This window comes from Ursus arctos, chromosome X (assembly GCF_023065955.2).
Source record: "Ursus arctos isolate Adak ecotype North America chromosome X, UrsArc2.0, whole genome shotgun sequence".
Taxonomy (NCBI): domain Eukaryota; kingdom Metazoa; phylum Chordata; class Mammalia; order Carnivora; family Ursidae; genus Ursus; species Ursus arctos.
Genome location: NC_079873.1, coordinates 114,288,192 through 114,303,077, shown reverse-complemented (window position 1 = coordinate 114,303,077; position 14,886 = coordinate 114,288,192).

Genomic DNA, 14,886 nt, shown 5'->3' with positions numbered 1-14,886 from the left:
CAGTAATGGCTGCAATAAACATAGGGGTGCATATATCTTTTCAAATTAAGGTTTCATTTTCTTTGGGTAAATACCCAGAATGGAATTACTAGATCATGTGGTATTTCTATTTTTAATTTTTTGAGGAACTTCCGTAGTGTTCTTCACAGTGGCCACACCAATTTTTATTCCCACCAGTAACGCACCAAGGCTCCCTTTTCTTCACATTCTCACCAACACTTGTTATTTTTTGTCTTTTTGTTGCTAGCCGTTCTGACTGGTGTGAGGTAATATTTCATTGTGGTTTCTCTCTTTTTTAAGGATTTTCTTTATTTATTTTAGAGAGAGAGAACGAGAGAATGCACATGAGCGGGGGGAGGGTCACAGGGAGAGGGGAAGCAGACTCCCCACTGAGCATGGAGCCCAACACGGGGCTCCATCCCAGGACCCCAGGATCATGACCCAAGCTGAAGGCAGACGCCTAAGCAACTGAGCCACCCTGGTGCCCCCATTGTGGTTTTGATTTACATTTCCTGATGATTAGTGATGTTGAGCACCTTTTCATATGTCTGTTTCTCATCTGTTTGTCTTCTTTGGAAAAATGCCTATTTAGGTTCTCTGCCCATTTTTTAATCTGATATTTGTTTTTTTGCTGTTGGTTATATAAGTTCTTTATATATTTTGGATATTTAACCCCTTTATCGGATATATCATTTGGAAATATCTTCTCTCATTCAGTAGGTTGCCCTTTTTTATTGTTGTAGATGGTTTCCTTCACTGTGCAAAAGCTTTTTATTTTGATGTAGTCCCAATTGTTTATTTTTGCTTTGGTTTCCTTTGCCTGAGGGGGTATATCCATATATATATTGCTAAGACTGATGTCCATGAGATTACTGCCTATGTTTCTTTATAGGAATTTTATGGTTTCAGGTTTCACGTTGAGGTCTTTTTTTTTTTTTAAAGATTTTATTTGTTTATTTGACAGAGAGAGACAGCCAGTGAGAGAGGGAACACAAGCAGAGGGAGCAGGAGAGGAAGAAGTAGGCTCCCAGCGGAGGAGCCTGATGTGGGGCTCGGTCCCATAACACCAGGATCACGCCCTGAGCCAAAGGCAGACGCTTAACGACTGAGCCCCCCAGGCGCCCCCACGTTGAGGTCTTTAACCCATTTTAAGTTTATTTTTGTCTATCGCCTGAGGAAGTGGTCCAGTTTCATTCTTTTGCATGTAGCTATCCAGTTTCCCCAGCACCATCTATTGAAAAGATTGTCTTTTCTCCATTGTATATTCTTGCCTCCTTTGTCATAGATTAATTGACCATATAACTGTGGGTTTCTTTCTGGGCTCTTTATCCTGTTCTGTTGATCTATGTGTCTATTTTTGTGCCAGTGCCATACTGTTTTGATTGCTATAACTTTGTAGTATATACTGAAATCTGGGATTGTGATACCTACACCTTTGTTCTTCTTCCTCAAGATTGCTTTGGTTATTAGGGTGTTTTGTGGTTCTTATAAATTTTAGGATTATTTTTTTCTAGCTCTGTGAAAAATGCTATTCGGTATTTTGATAGGGATTGCATTGAATCTGTAGATTGCTTTGGAAAGTATGGACATTTTAACAATATTCTTCCAATCCATAAGCATGGTATATCTTTCCATTTGTTTCTGTTTTCTTCAATTTCATTTATCAGTGTCTTATAGTTTTCAGAGTATAGGTCTTTCACCTCCTTGGTTAAATTTATTCTTAAGTATTTTATTCTTTTTGGTGCAGTTATAAATTGGATTGTTTCCTTAATTTCTCCTTCTGTTACTTTATTATTAGTGTATGGAAATAGAACAGATTTCTGTATATTAATTTTATATCCTGCTTCTTTATGGAATTAATTTATTAGTTCTATTTTTTTTTAGTAGAGTCTTGAGGGTTTTCTATATACAGTATCATGTTATCTGCAAATAGTGACAGTTTTACTTCTTCCTTACCAATTTGGATACGTTTTATTTCTTTTTCTTGTCTGATTGCTGCAGCTAGGATTTGCAGTATTATGTTGAATAAAAGTGGTGACAGTGGACATTCTGTCTTATTCCTGATCTTAGAGAAAAAAAATCAGTTTTTCACCATTGAGTGTGATGTTAGCTCTGGGTTTTTTTATATATGGCCTTTATTATGTGAAGGTATGTTCCCTATAAACCTACTATGTTAAGAGGTTTTTTTTTTTTATCATGAACAGATTTTATATTTTGTCAAATGCCTTTTCTGCATCTACTGAGATGGTGATATGGTTTTCATTCTTCCTCTTGTTAATATGATGTATGAGATCAATTGATTTGTGAATTTTCTACCATCCTTGCATACCTGGAATAAATCCCACCTTGTCGTGGTCAACTATCCTTTTAATGTATTGCTGAATTTGGTTTGGTACTATTTTGTTGGGGATTTTCACATCTATGTTCATCAGGGAGGTCAGCCTATAGCTTTCTTTCTTTCTTTCTTTTTTTCTTTTTTTTGTAGTGTCTGTCTGGTTTTGGTATCAGGGTAATGCTGGCTTTGTAGAATGAATTTGGAAGTTTTCCTTACTTTTCTATTTTTTTGGAATAGTTGGAGAAGAATTGGTATTAACTTTTATTAATAAATGTTCCATAGAATTTACCTGTGAAACCATCTGGTCCTGGACTTCTATTTCCTGGGAGGTTTTTGATGACTGATTAAATTTCATTATTTATATTTGGTCTGTCCAAATTTTCTATTTCTTTCTATTTCATTTTTGGAAGATTGTTTCTAGAAGTTTATCCATTTCTTCTAGGTTGTCCAATTTGTTGACATATAATTTTTCATAATATTTTCTTATAACTATTTGTATTTCTATGGTGTTGGCTGTTATTTTTCCTCTTTTATTTCTGATTTTATTTATTTGAGTCCTCTGTCTTTTTTTCTTGATGAGTCTGCTGAAGGTTTGTCACCTTTTTAATCTTTTTTTTTTTTTTTTTTTTTTTTTTTTAAAGATTTTATTTATTTATGTGACAGAGAGACAGCCAGCGAGAGAGGGAACACAGCAGGGGGAGTGGGAGAGGAAGAAGCAGGCTCATAGCAGAGGAGCCCGATGTGGGACTCGATCCCAGAACGCCGGGATCACGCCCTGAGCCGAAGGCAGACGCTTTAACGACTGCACTACCCAGGCGCCCTGTCACCTTTTTAATCTTTACAAGAAACCAGCTCTTGGTTTCGTTGAACCTTTCTATTGTGTTTTTAGTTTCTATTTAATTTATTTCCACTTTAATCTTGATTTCCCTTTTCTAACTTTGGGCTCTGTTTGTTCTTCTTTTTCTAGTACATTTAGCATAAGGTTAGATTATTTATTTAAGGCTTTTCTCGTTTATTGAGGTAAGCCTGTATTGCTATAAACTTCTCTTAGAACTGCTTTTGTTATGTCCCAAAGATTTTGGACCATTGTGTTTTTATTTTCACTTGCCTCCATGTATTTTTTATATTCATTCATTCATCCATTCATTTATAAGTAGGCTCCACACCCAGCATGGAGCCCAACACGGGGCTTGAACTCACAACTCTGAGATCAAGACCTGAGCTGAGATCAAGAGTTGGGTGCTTAACTGACTGAGCCACCCAGGTGCCCATGTCTCCATGTACTTTTTGGTTTCCTTTTTGATTTGTTCATTGACCCATTGGTTGTTTAGTAACATGTTGTTTAGCTTCCATGTGTTTGTGTTCTTTCCAGTTTTTTTCTTGTAATTGATTTCTAGTTTTATGCCATTGTGGTCAGAAAAGATGCTTGATATTATTTTAGTCTTCAATAGGCAATATCTTAAAGCCAATATTTCAGAAATAGCTTCCAAATTAATTTGAGTATTAACATCATATTCACAATGGCTACAAAAACACTTGTCTTTTTTTTTTTTTTTTTTTGCTTTAACGCAGATACATATGATTTTATTTGTAGGTTTCCATGACTGGCGTGTTAGAGAAATTGATTTCACTTAGAAATTCCAGGGTGGAATTTTAGAGGCACCTGGGTGGCTCAGATGGTTAAGCGTCTGCCTTTGGCTTAGGTCATGATCTCCCAAGTCCTGGGATCGAGCCCCACGTCGGGCTCCCCACTCAGTGCGGAGTCTGCTTCTCCCTCTCCTTCTGCCTCTTCCCCTGCCCATGCTCTCTCTCTCTGTCTCAAATGAATAAATAAAATCTTAAAAGAAATTCTGGGGTAGAATTTTGATTAAAATTGTGCATAATAGATGTACTTAAAATCCCATTTGTTGCTTCGGGTTTGTTATTATTATTATTGTTGCCAGAACTAGGCTGATGCCCAGTGAAGCACTTGCCTCTGGCACAAAATTTAAGGGGTGCTCAAACACTGAATAATACAGATAAATAATATTTTAATGCAGTATTTTAAAATAAAAATTAATGCAAAAAATCCACGATGTAAAAAATGTCAAACATTTTAAATAAAGATATGATCTGACCCTGTACTTGCTCCCTAGTCCTGTCTCTGCATCTTTATCCTGTAGGGTTATCCTTATCCTTGTCCACTTTAGGAACATTTTTGTAAAAGATTTATTTATTAATTTAAAAAAGATTTATTTGAGAGAGAGAGTGCTGCGTGGGGTGGGGCAGAGGGAGAGAATCTCAAGCAGACTCCCCACTGAGCATGGAGCAGGACTTGGGGCTTGTTCTCATGACCCTGAGATCATGACCTGAGCTGAAATCAAGAGTTGGACAGTTAATTGACTGAGCCACCCAGTTGCCCCAACATTTTTTAAAAAAATATCCTTGTCCACTTTAAAAAGAAGAGGGTCAGGGTCAAGGACTCAGCCAGTGCTTCCAAACAGGGCTTTGTCCTCAAGACCCCTAGAAATCTCTCTAGGTCATCTGCCCCAGGGCTGTGCTCCTGGGAGGCTGTTTGCTGATTCTCTGTAAAGAATGCCTCTTCCCACTTTCTTTCTCCTTGGCTCTCCTTAGCCGAACCCTTGCCACTTTCCTGATTTCCCCCCTTTTATCTGATTGTCTTGCTCCCAAAGTCTGGCAAGCATCGTTCCCATTGGAATCAGTAGTACCCAAGCTTGTCCTAGCTCCCACAAGGCAAATATGAATCCTCTGCCCTTTTCCTAATGAGACACAGAACAACCTTTCTGTGTTTTCCACCTCATGGCTTTCTACTGCCCTCCTGTGGGCCTTAATTGCCAGTGCAACCCCACTTCGGCTTTCAGTTATTTTCCCATTAGATTTTTTTTTTTTTTTAAAGATTTTATTTATTTATTCGACAGGATAGAGACAGCCAGCGAGAGAGGGAACACAAGCAGGGGGAGTGGGAGAGGAAGAAGCAGGCTCATAGCAGAGGAGCCTGATGTGGGGCTCGACCCCACAACGCCGGGATCACGCCCTGAGCCGAAGGCAGACGCTCAACCGCTGTGCCACCCAGGCGCCCCCCCATTAGATTTTTTTAACTAGAAAAATAACATATGTACCTTATAAAAATCTCAAGCCACACAGAGGTATTTCAGCATTCCTTTATCCCTTCGGTTCTTCTGACCCTTTGAAAATTGTTCTAAATATTCCTTACTCATGGCCTGCCAAGATGCCTGAGATCTTCATCTTTATTTTTAATTGCATTTTAAAATTGCATGAGGAATATGTTAGTCTATTCTCATTATGAAAAATAAAAAATACAGAAATATGCAGAATGAAAAATTACAGAGTCCTTTCTTTTACTATCCCACTCTTTTGCCATTCTAGAGATAATGACTCAAAGTTTCAGGTGCGTCTCACAGATCTTTTTTTACACATTTACATACATATCATGTACATAATGTACACACACATACCAAACATAAATGGGATCGTTCTGTAAATATTGTTTTTTGGGGTTTTAAAATTTGCACAATTGTTTGTATACCCATGTTCACAGCAGCATTTTTCACAATAACCAAAAGGAGGAAACAACCCAAATGTTCATCGACAGATGAATAGATAAACAAAATGTGGCATATGCATACAGTGGGATGTTATTCACCTTAAAAAGGAATTAAATTCTGAGACATGCTACAATATGAAAGAATCTTGAAGATATTATGCTATGAAATAAGCCCGTCACAAAAGGACAAATACTGCATGAGTCTACTTATATGAGGTATCTAGAGTAGTCAAATTCATAGAAACAGAAAGTAGAATGGTGGATACTAGGGTTTGGGCAGAGGGGAGAATGCAAAGCTATTGTTTAATGGATACAGAGTTTCAGTTTGGAATGATAGAAAAGTTCTGTAGATAGTTGTACAGCAGTCTGAATGTATTTAATGCCACTAAATTCTGCACTCAAAAGGGTTAAAATGGTAAATTTTATGTTGTGTGTATTCTACCTCAATAAAAAATAGAAAAAATTGCACAACTAATACCTAAATGATTTCCTTGTAGAAGACTCACATGTAAACATTTACAGTGTAAAGCACGAGTGACCCCATTGATCGCTTTCCCATCCTATTCTGCTCTCCTGAGGTAATGGCTTTCAAACAGTCTGGTGTGCGTCCTTTCAATTCCTTTTTTGTGCATTTACGTACATTACAGAACGTAGGTCTAGAGCCAGCCTGGGTTAATGGGGGCTTCTGAGTGGGGGCTGCACTGAGTATTAAATTAAATAATACAAGTATAGCAGATAATATCTGTGACATTAAAAGCAGGAAGTAGGGGCTAGAGGGAATTTGAGGATGGGGGCCAGAAAGGACAGCAGAGGAGCCCCAGAAAGAAAAGTGAGTGGCTGCCAATCAAATCTGGCATTCATCTTTATGGGGAAAAAAAAAGTAGAGGAGATACAAGGAAACACAGATTGAAGCATAGTAATAAAGGAGAATTTAATAGACTACTCTCATTACAAGACAAATCAAATAGACACAAAATTATTAAGGAGGTAGAAGCCACAAACAACACAACAGAGTCAATCTTATACAGGGAACTTTGCACCCCCTCTTTTTTCTCACAGCATGATGACTTTTTTTTATCTGCTTTGAACAGGGAATCCAATATTTTGGAAAAGTACTTTTCCACCCCTCAACCTGGTCCTAATAAGGTCCAGCAATCATACAATTTCCTCTCTCCAAGCCATAAGGGTGGGCATGTGGCTCAGGCTAGACCAGTAATAGTTTTCTATCCCTGGCCACAGTGATTGGTTTGCGGTTTGCCATATGACCCAGGAGAGGCCAATCAGAGGTCTTCGCCCAGTTTTTTCAAACAACTAGGGTGTGAATTCAAAGTTGCTTGTGCCATGGCCCCTGTTGGCCGGAGTAAGCTAATTTGAAAGAATAAAACTCTTATAAAGAGAAACATCAACATGAATGATGGAGAGAGTTTTCCAAGGAGAGTCACAATTCCAGTTGTTACTGAGGCCACTGCATTCCTGCCTTTTTGGTGGTTTGATTATATGTATCCATATATTCCCTCTTTTGTTTTGCTGATCCGAATTGGGCTTACGTCATTTGCAACCATAAGATTTTGAACTAATATAAATTGGTGTGGTGTGTGTGTAAACAATAGGATGATACCACAGGGTGCCCTGAGCTATAAATTCAGATCAGTAGGCCAAAAGCAGGCCTAATATGCTTGGTCTCAGGACAGTAGCCCCCTGCTACCCCTCTGTAGCACAGGACAAGCTACTGAGTTAGAACAAGACTGAGGCCGCTGTTCACTGGAATTTCACATTCCTCCTACCAGCAGTTACCAGCATACTTCCTCTTTGCAGTCTTGAGCTTTTTAGAAAAGAAGACTGTTATCAGCTGTCCCTCCTTATGCCTCTGTGCTTACCAATAAGACTTTCCTGCCAGTGCAAAAGCATGTGTGTTCTCTCCTACACACACTCACAACATGTGTCCAAATGTGTACTCTCAAGCACCTTCACAAACACATACATAAATATATGACACCTCAGGTGAGAACTTATAGGAAGCATCTGTAGGACTAGAAATTATGTTTTATTTTTTGATCCTATATGCCTGTTAATGTGCTCTAGTTATTACCACATAAAGGGCGGAAAGCAGTTTTGATCTCGACTGCCTGTCCAATCTCAATTTATTCCGTCACAGACATTAATGAAATTGCAATAGGTTGTTTTCTAGAAGGTCTTGAACATCCGCAGAAGGAGATCTTGTCAGTCCAGTATCCATTTAACTGTTTTTGCCTGTTCTGCCATCGTGTGGACAAGAAGCACAAATGCTATGGAGATAATGATCCAACTTTCATTTGAAAAGAGTTCTAATGATTAGAGATACTTTTCTCTTCAGGGGTGGAGGAGTAGGGGGGAAGGACACTGGGAGAAAATATGAGTCCCAAATCAAGAAAGATTGCCTACTTTCACCGAATCTTTACAACTAGTTCCGGCTGGGGGGCTTGCTCATCTGAACGCAGTGTCTCTCTGAGGAGCTAGCACTTAGTGCTACCAGGTGCCCGGCAAAGAATTCCTATAGTAGTCTTCCCAGTGGCCAGCTGGGTAGGCATTATCATTGCATTATTTTCATTTTTAGATGAGCTTAGTGAGGCTTAGGGCTGGCTGAGTAGTATGCCCCAGTTCCCAAAGCTAGTAAGTAGCAGAGCCAGGATGTTTTGAAAATAAAGGGGAGGGCAATATAAAATAAAAAATTTTATTAGGACATTACATACAAAGAAATATAGGTGATGTATATATCAACTATGAAGTTAAATAATAAAATGAGTGCTCATGAATCCACTAACTTCAGAAAAGAGTACCATCCACACCATCGAGGTTCCTTGTGTGTCCTTATGCTCCTGCCTCCCTGCCCTTAGATTCTGACTTGTTTTCATTTCCTTGAATTTCGTTAACATTTTATTTCAAAAAGTGTGTGTCCCTAGTTTTGCTTAATTCTGAAATGTATAAAAATGGAAAGATATTTTACGTTTCTTCTGTGACTCCTTTATTCACTCACAATTGCTTTGACTTCCATCTATGTTGCTGTATGTATTTGTAGTTCTTTTTTTTCACTGATGTTTAGGCCTCTATTAAATGAAAGCACCAGAATGTACTCATCGATTCTCTTGTTAGTGGACACTTAGCTTGTTTTCCAGCTTTCCACTGTTACATCCAATGTTGCTATAAATGTCCATGTACTTGACTCGTGGTGCGTGTGTATAAGAGGTCCTCTAGGGAATATACCTGGAGGAGAATGGCTGCATGACAGGGAATGTAAATATTCAACTTTTATATGATAATCTAAAATTCTTTTCTAAAGTGGTTGTATTAATTTACATTCCCACCAGAGTGTGAAAGTTCCTATTGGTGCAAATCTTTGCTATCATTTGAAGTTGCCAGAACTTTAAATTTTGGCCAAATTAGTGGGTGCAAAATGGTATGCCAGTATGATTTCTAGGAGTTTGTAAAATTTGTATGTTTTCGAGTTTAGTGGCATGAAGCTGGATCACTGGATGAGGTAAAGAGACAGCATTCTAGACAGAGGGAACCGCTTAGGAAAATATCTTTGTCTATTCAAGTTGCTGTAACAAAATACCACAGACTGGTGGCTTTAAAAAAAAAGAAATTTATTTCTCACAATTATGTGGGCTGCAAGTCCAAGATCAGAGTGCCACCATGGTTGGGTCAGGGCCCTCTCCGTGGTTACAGACTTCTCATTGTGTCCTCACATGGCAGAAGGGACTAGGGCTCTCTGGGAGCCTTTCTAGAAGGTCACTAATCCCATTTATGTGGGCTCCACCCTCATGACCTAATCACCTCCCAAAGGTTCTACCTCCTAACACCATCATATTGGGCATTAGGATTTCAGCATATGAATTCTGGGGAAACATAAACATTTAGACCATAGCAGAAAGGATTATCAGTCAGGGAAGAGGTTGTTGCATTTATAGAACAGGAAAAAAAAAAGTCACTAAGATGGAGAATAATGAGTTTGACCCTGCCTTGTTAGCTAACCTCTCAGTAGGTCACATCTTGCCTGATTTGACCTGTGGAATCTGCCAGAACCCACCTACCAGGCCTGATCTCTTCTGGCCAGCTCTCAATTATTGCATCATATAATATGGTGAAATTGTGTTTTAACTTTAACCAAGCCGATTCAAACTGGGTCTTACTCTCCTTATCTTTTATCAGATAGCTTTAACATTTGGATGAACTTCCAGAAGTTTATTTCAAAATATCTTTCTTATCATTCCATCACTAGTTCATTGCCAGTCCTTCTTTGATCATCAAGCAACTTTTTATTTATTTATTTATTTTTTAAATTTGATTTTTAAATAATCTCTACACTCAATGTGGGACTCGAACTTACAACCCAGAGATCAAGACTTGCAAACACTACTGACTAAGCTAGCCAGGCGCCCCTGATTATCAAGCTACTTTAAAATTGATTTTTGAAATGCGTGTGGACTCTCATGTGGAGTTCTGAAGGATGTGTGAGAATGAATTTTCAAGAATTTATTTTAGAACTAAAAATTATCTTTCATTTCTTTGGCCCAGAACAGGGAGAGACCCTATAAACTCAGCAGCTGTAAATTATGGTTATCTTTGTTCTTTGGGAGATTGAGATGCTGGTTGAGTGAGTCTGATGGTCTAGCTCAGGTTTTCCCCATTGGATTGCAACATATAGACATAAAAAACAGAGCCCAAGATAAGGGTTTTAATGATCGTGAACTAAGTGATGTTTGCCTTTGGCTGTCTATAGTAGCTAGATTCTGATGATGGCCCTCAATGAACTACACTATCTGGTATTCATGTCCTTGTGCAGTCCCTGCTGCATTGACCTGTAGAATGCTGTGGAAAGAATACTGTGTTGGTTCCAGAGCCAGTCTTTTTTTTTTTTAATGATTTTTTATTATATTATGTTAGTCACCATACAGTACATCCCCGGTTTCCGATGTGAAGTTCGATGATTCATTAGTTGCGTATAACACCCACTGCACCATGCAATACGTGCCCTCCTTACTACCCATCACCAGCCTCTCCCATTCCCCCACCCCCCTCCCCTCTGAGGCCCTCAGTTTGTTTCTCATAGTCCATAGTCTCTCGTGTTTCATTCCCCCTTCTGATTACCCCCCCTTTCTTTATCCCTTTCTTCCCCTACCGATCTTCCTAGTTCTTATGTTCCATAGATGAGAGAAATCATATGATAGTTGTCTTTCTCTGCTTGACTTATTTCACTTAGCATTATCTCCTCCAGTGCTGTCCATGTTGCAGCAAATGTTGAGAATTCGTTCTTTCTGATAGCTGAGTAATATTCCATTGTATATAGGGACCACAACTTCTTAATCCAGTCATCTGTTGAAGGGCATCTCGGCTCCTTCCACGATTTAGCTATTGTGGACATTGCTGCTATGAACATTGGGGTGCATATGGCCCTTCTCTTCACTACGTCTGTATCTTTGGGGTAAACACCCAGTAGTGCAATGGCTGGGTCATAGGGTAGCTCAATTTTTAACTTTTTAAGGGACTTCCACACTGTTTTCCAGAGTGGCTGTACCAACTTGCATTCCCACCGACAATGTAGGAGGGATCCCCTTTCTCCACATCCTCTCCAACAATTGTTGTTTCTTGCCTTGTCTATTTTTGCCATTCTAACTGGCGTAAGGTGGTATCTCAGTGTGGTTTTGATTTGAATTTCCTTGATGGCTAATGATTTTGAACATTTTTTCATGTCAGACCCAGTCTTTTTTTTTCATTCAACATTTTTTCTAGCTTTATTGAGATATAATTGACATATAATACTGTGTAAATTTAAGGTATACGATGTGATGAATTCGATATACGCATATATTGTACAAACGGGTGAGCAGTAAAGGTCAGGTCTTGAGGTCTAGCTGGTGACACAATCACAAGCACAGATTATTACCTGTGCTTTTGACTGACTGGCTGTAAATCAGAGGTTCCCACGACTCCTTCCTTGAGTTTGATTAATTTGCTAGAATGGCTCCCAGAACTCAGACAAACATTTTTCTAGTTTATTTTAGCTTCTTTTAAGTAGGCTCCATGCCCAATGTGGGGCTTGAGCTCACAACCTTGAGATTGAGAGTTGCATGCTCTACTGACTGAGCCAACCAGACACCCCAAGATCACCAGTTTATTTTAAAAGGATACCAGTGCAGCCAGATGGAGGAGATGCATAGGACAAGGTATGGGGAAGGGGCACAGAGCTTCCAAGCATGCCACTTTTCCCAGATCTCCATATATTCATCAACCCAGAAGCTCTCTGAACCCTGTCCTTTTGGGCTTTTATGGAGGCTTCAATATGTAGGCATGGTTGATTAAATCATTGGCCATTGGCGATTGAACTCAATTTCAAGCCCCTCTCCTCTCCCTGGATGTCGGGAAAATAGGACTGAAAGTTCTGACTCTCTAATCACTTGATTAGTTCCCCTGGGCAACAAGTCCCCATCCTTAAGCGCTTTCCAAAAGTCAACTCATTGGCGTAAATACAGTTGTAGTGGAAAGGAGAGTTATGAATAAGAAGACACTCATTTCACCTTTATGCTCTGAAACTATTTCAGGAACTGAGGACAAGAGACCAAATATTATGACAAATATGGTCCCGTTGCTCTTATTGCTTTGGAAATTCCAAGAGTTTGGGAGCTGTGAGTCAGGAACTGTGGATGAAGACCAAATTTATAGAAGAAATATATTTTGGCCATCTGAATAACCAAATATATATTTCTTATAAACCACAATATTACAGTATGTGAAAGTGAAGTGCTGATGTAACAAAAATTGAAAACATGTGGCAGCAAGCAAAAGCTGAAATGGCCTTGTAGAAACAGTTAGTGAAGGCTGAAGGAAACATTTATTTTTGAGATTTCTTAGCCAAGATGTAAGAAGTTTACCCTGCTGGTGGAAAGGCCACCTGGAGTGGAGAGGCCTCGAGATACAAGGAGAAGGAAAAAGGGCCAACCTTTCCAGCCAGGCCTTCAAATGACTGCAGCTTTTATCTTGCTATCTAACTACAGCCAAATCAGAAACCTCAAGTGAGACCAGCAAAAGAAATGCTCAGCTGAGCCAAGTTCACTCACAGAACATGTGAGATAATAAAATAGTTGCTGTTTTAAGCCATTAAGTTTTAGGGTTTTTTGTTATGCAAAATAGGTAGCTGAAACACCTCTTCTGGCTTCTGGCTTTCATTGTTCATCTACTCCTCTAAACAAAATGACCTCATGCTGCCATATATATATATTCAGGACCCATAGCCATAAAGTACCTCTCTATAAAATAAAAAATAATGTAAAAACAAATCAATCAAAATAAAAAATAAAATAGAAAAAATTAGTATTTCAAAATATTAAAACATAAATTAAATAAAGGCTTTGGCAGTGCAGCAGATAATCGTTGAGGTCTAGGTTGTGGAGTCAGATGGCCCTCAGATCAAATTCCTGCTTAGAACTTTCATAGGTCATCTAAGCATTTTGTGACTTTAATTTGTTAATCTGTCAAATGAGAGTCAAATGACAAAAATAATACAATTTAGTAATGAGTTTGATGTTCTTTATTTTTTCCTTGTTTATTAAAAAAAATTTTAATTATATTTTAAAATTTAAATTCAATTAATTAACATATAGTATATTATTAGTTTCAGAGGTAGAGTTCATTGGTTTGTCAGTCCTATATCACACCCAGTGCTCATTGCATCACGTGCCCTTCTTAATGTCCAACACTCAGTGGCCCCACCCCCAATCCCCTTCCCCTCCAGCAACTCTCAGTTTGTTTCCTATGATTAAGAGTGTCTTATGGTTTGTCTCCTTCTCTGATTTCGTCTTATTTTATTTTTCCCTCCCTTTCCCTATGCGTCTGTGTTTTGTTTCTTAAATTCCACATGAGTGAAATCATATAATTATCTTTCTGTGACTGACTTATTTCACTTAGCATAATACCCTCTCGTTCCATCTACATTGTTGCAAATGACAAGATTTCATTTTTTGATGGCTGAGTAATATTCCGTTGTGTATAGATAGATAGATGTACCACATCTTCTTAATCCATTCATCTGTCGATGGACATCTGGGCTCTTTCTGTAGTTTGGCTATTGTAGACATTGCTGCTATAATCAATGGGGTGCAGGTGCCCCTTGATGTGCTTTAGTTAAGAGCAAACAGTTCATGGGTCAGGGGAGTACAGTGCCTCACAAGCAGTGGAGCACTCTTCCCCAGGGATTTTGGGCAAGAGTGAGTTTTATAGAATGTTAGAAGAGGCACTGTGGAAACAGCATGATTGCCTTTGGATTTTCTGGTAAGACTAGCAGGTCCTGTTTTATAGGGTAAGGTGAACTAGCTAAAGCTGAGTTGGAGGATCATGCTTGGTGTATGTTAGGTTTCCTGGACAGTGAGGCAGTCCCCATATGTGTGGGCTGACTTAGGTGTAGATTTATGACGTGGGCCAGGCCACTGGGAAGCATCCATTTTGTGGGTCCTGATATACAAATTTCCTTTATTAGGACAAAATGGTACCTATCTCTTCCCAGGTTTGTTATGCAGATAAAATAACCATAAACATCCTGATTACTTTAAAGCTATAGAAAGAGGAGCACCTGGGTGGCTCAGTTGGTTAAGCATCCAACTCTTGATTTCAGCTCAGGCCATGATCTCAGGGTCATGAGATTGAGCCCTGCATCAGGCCCTGTGCTGGGTATGGAGCCTGCTTGGGATTCTCTCTCTCCCTCTCCCACTGCCCCTCCCCACTTGTGTGTGAGCTCGCTCTCTCTTTCTCTCTAAAAAAATAAATAAATAAATAAATAAATAAATAAAGCTATAGGAATAAATGTCATTTCAAAAAGCTATAATTAATTAATTTTTTGGTTTTAGGAATAGAATTTATTGATTCATCACTTAACATATAACACCCAGTGCTCATCACAGCATGTGCCCTCCTTAATGCCCATCACTCCTGTAGCCCATCCCCCACCCACCTCCCC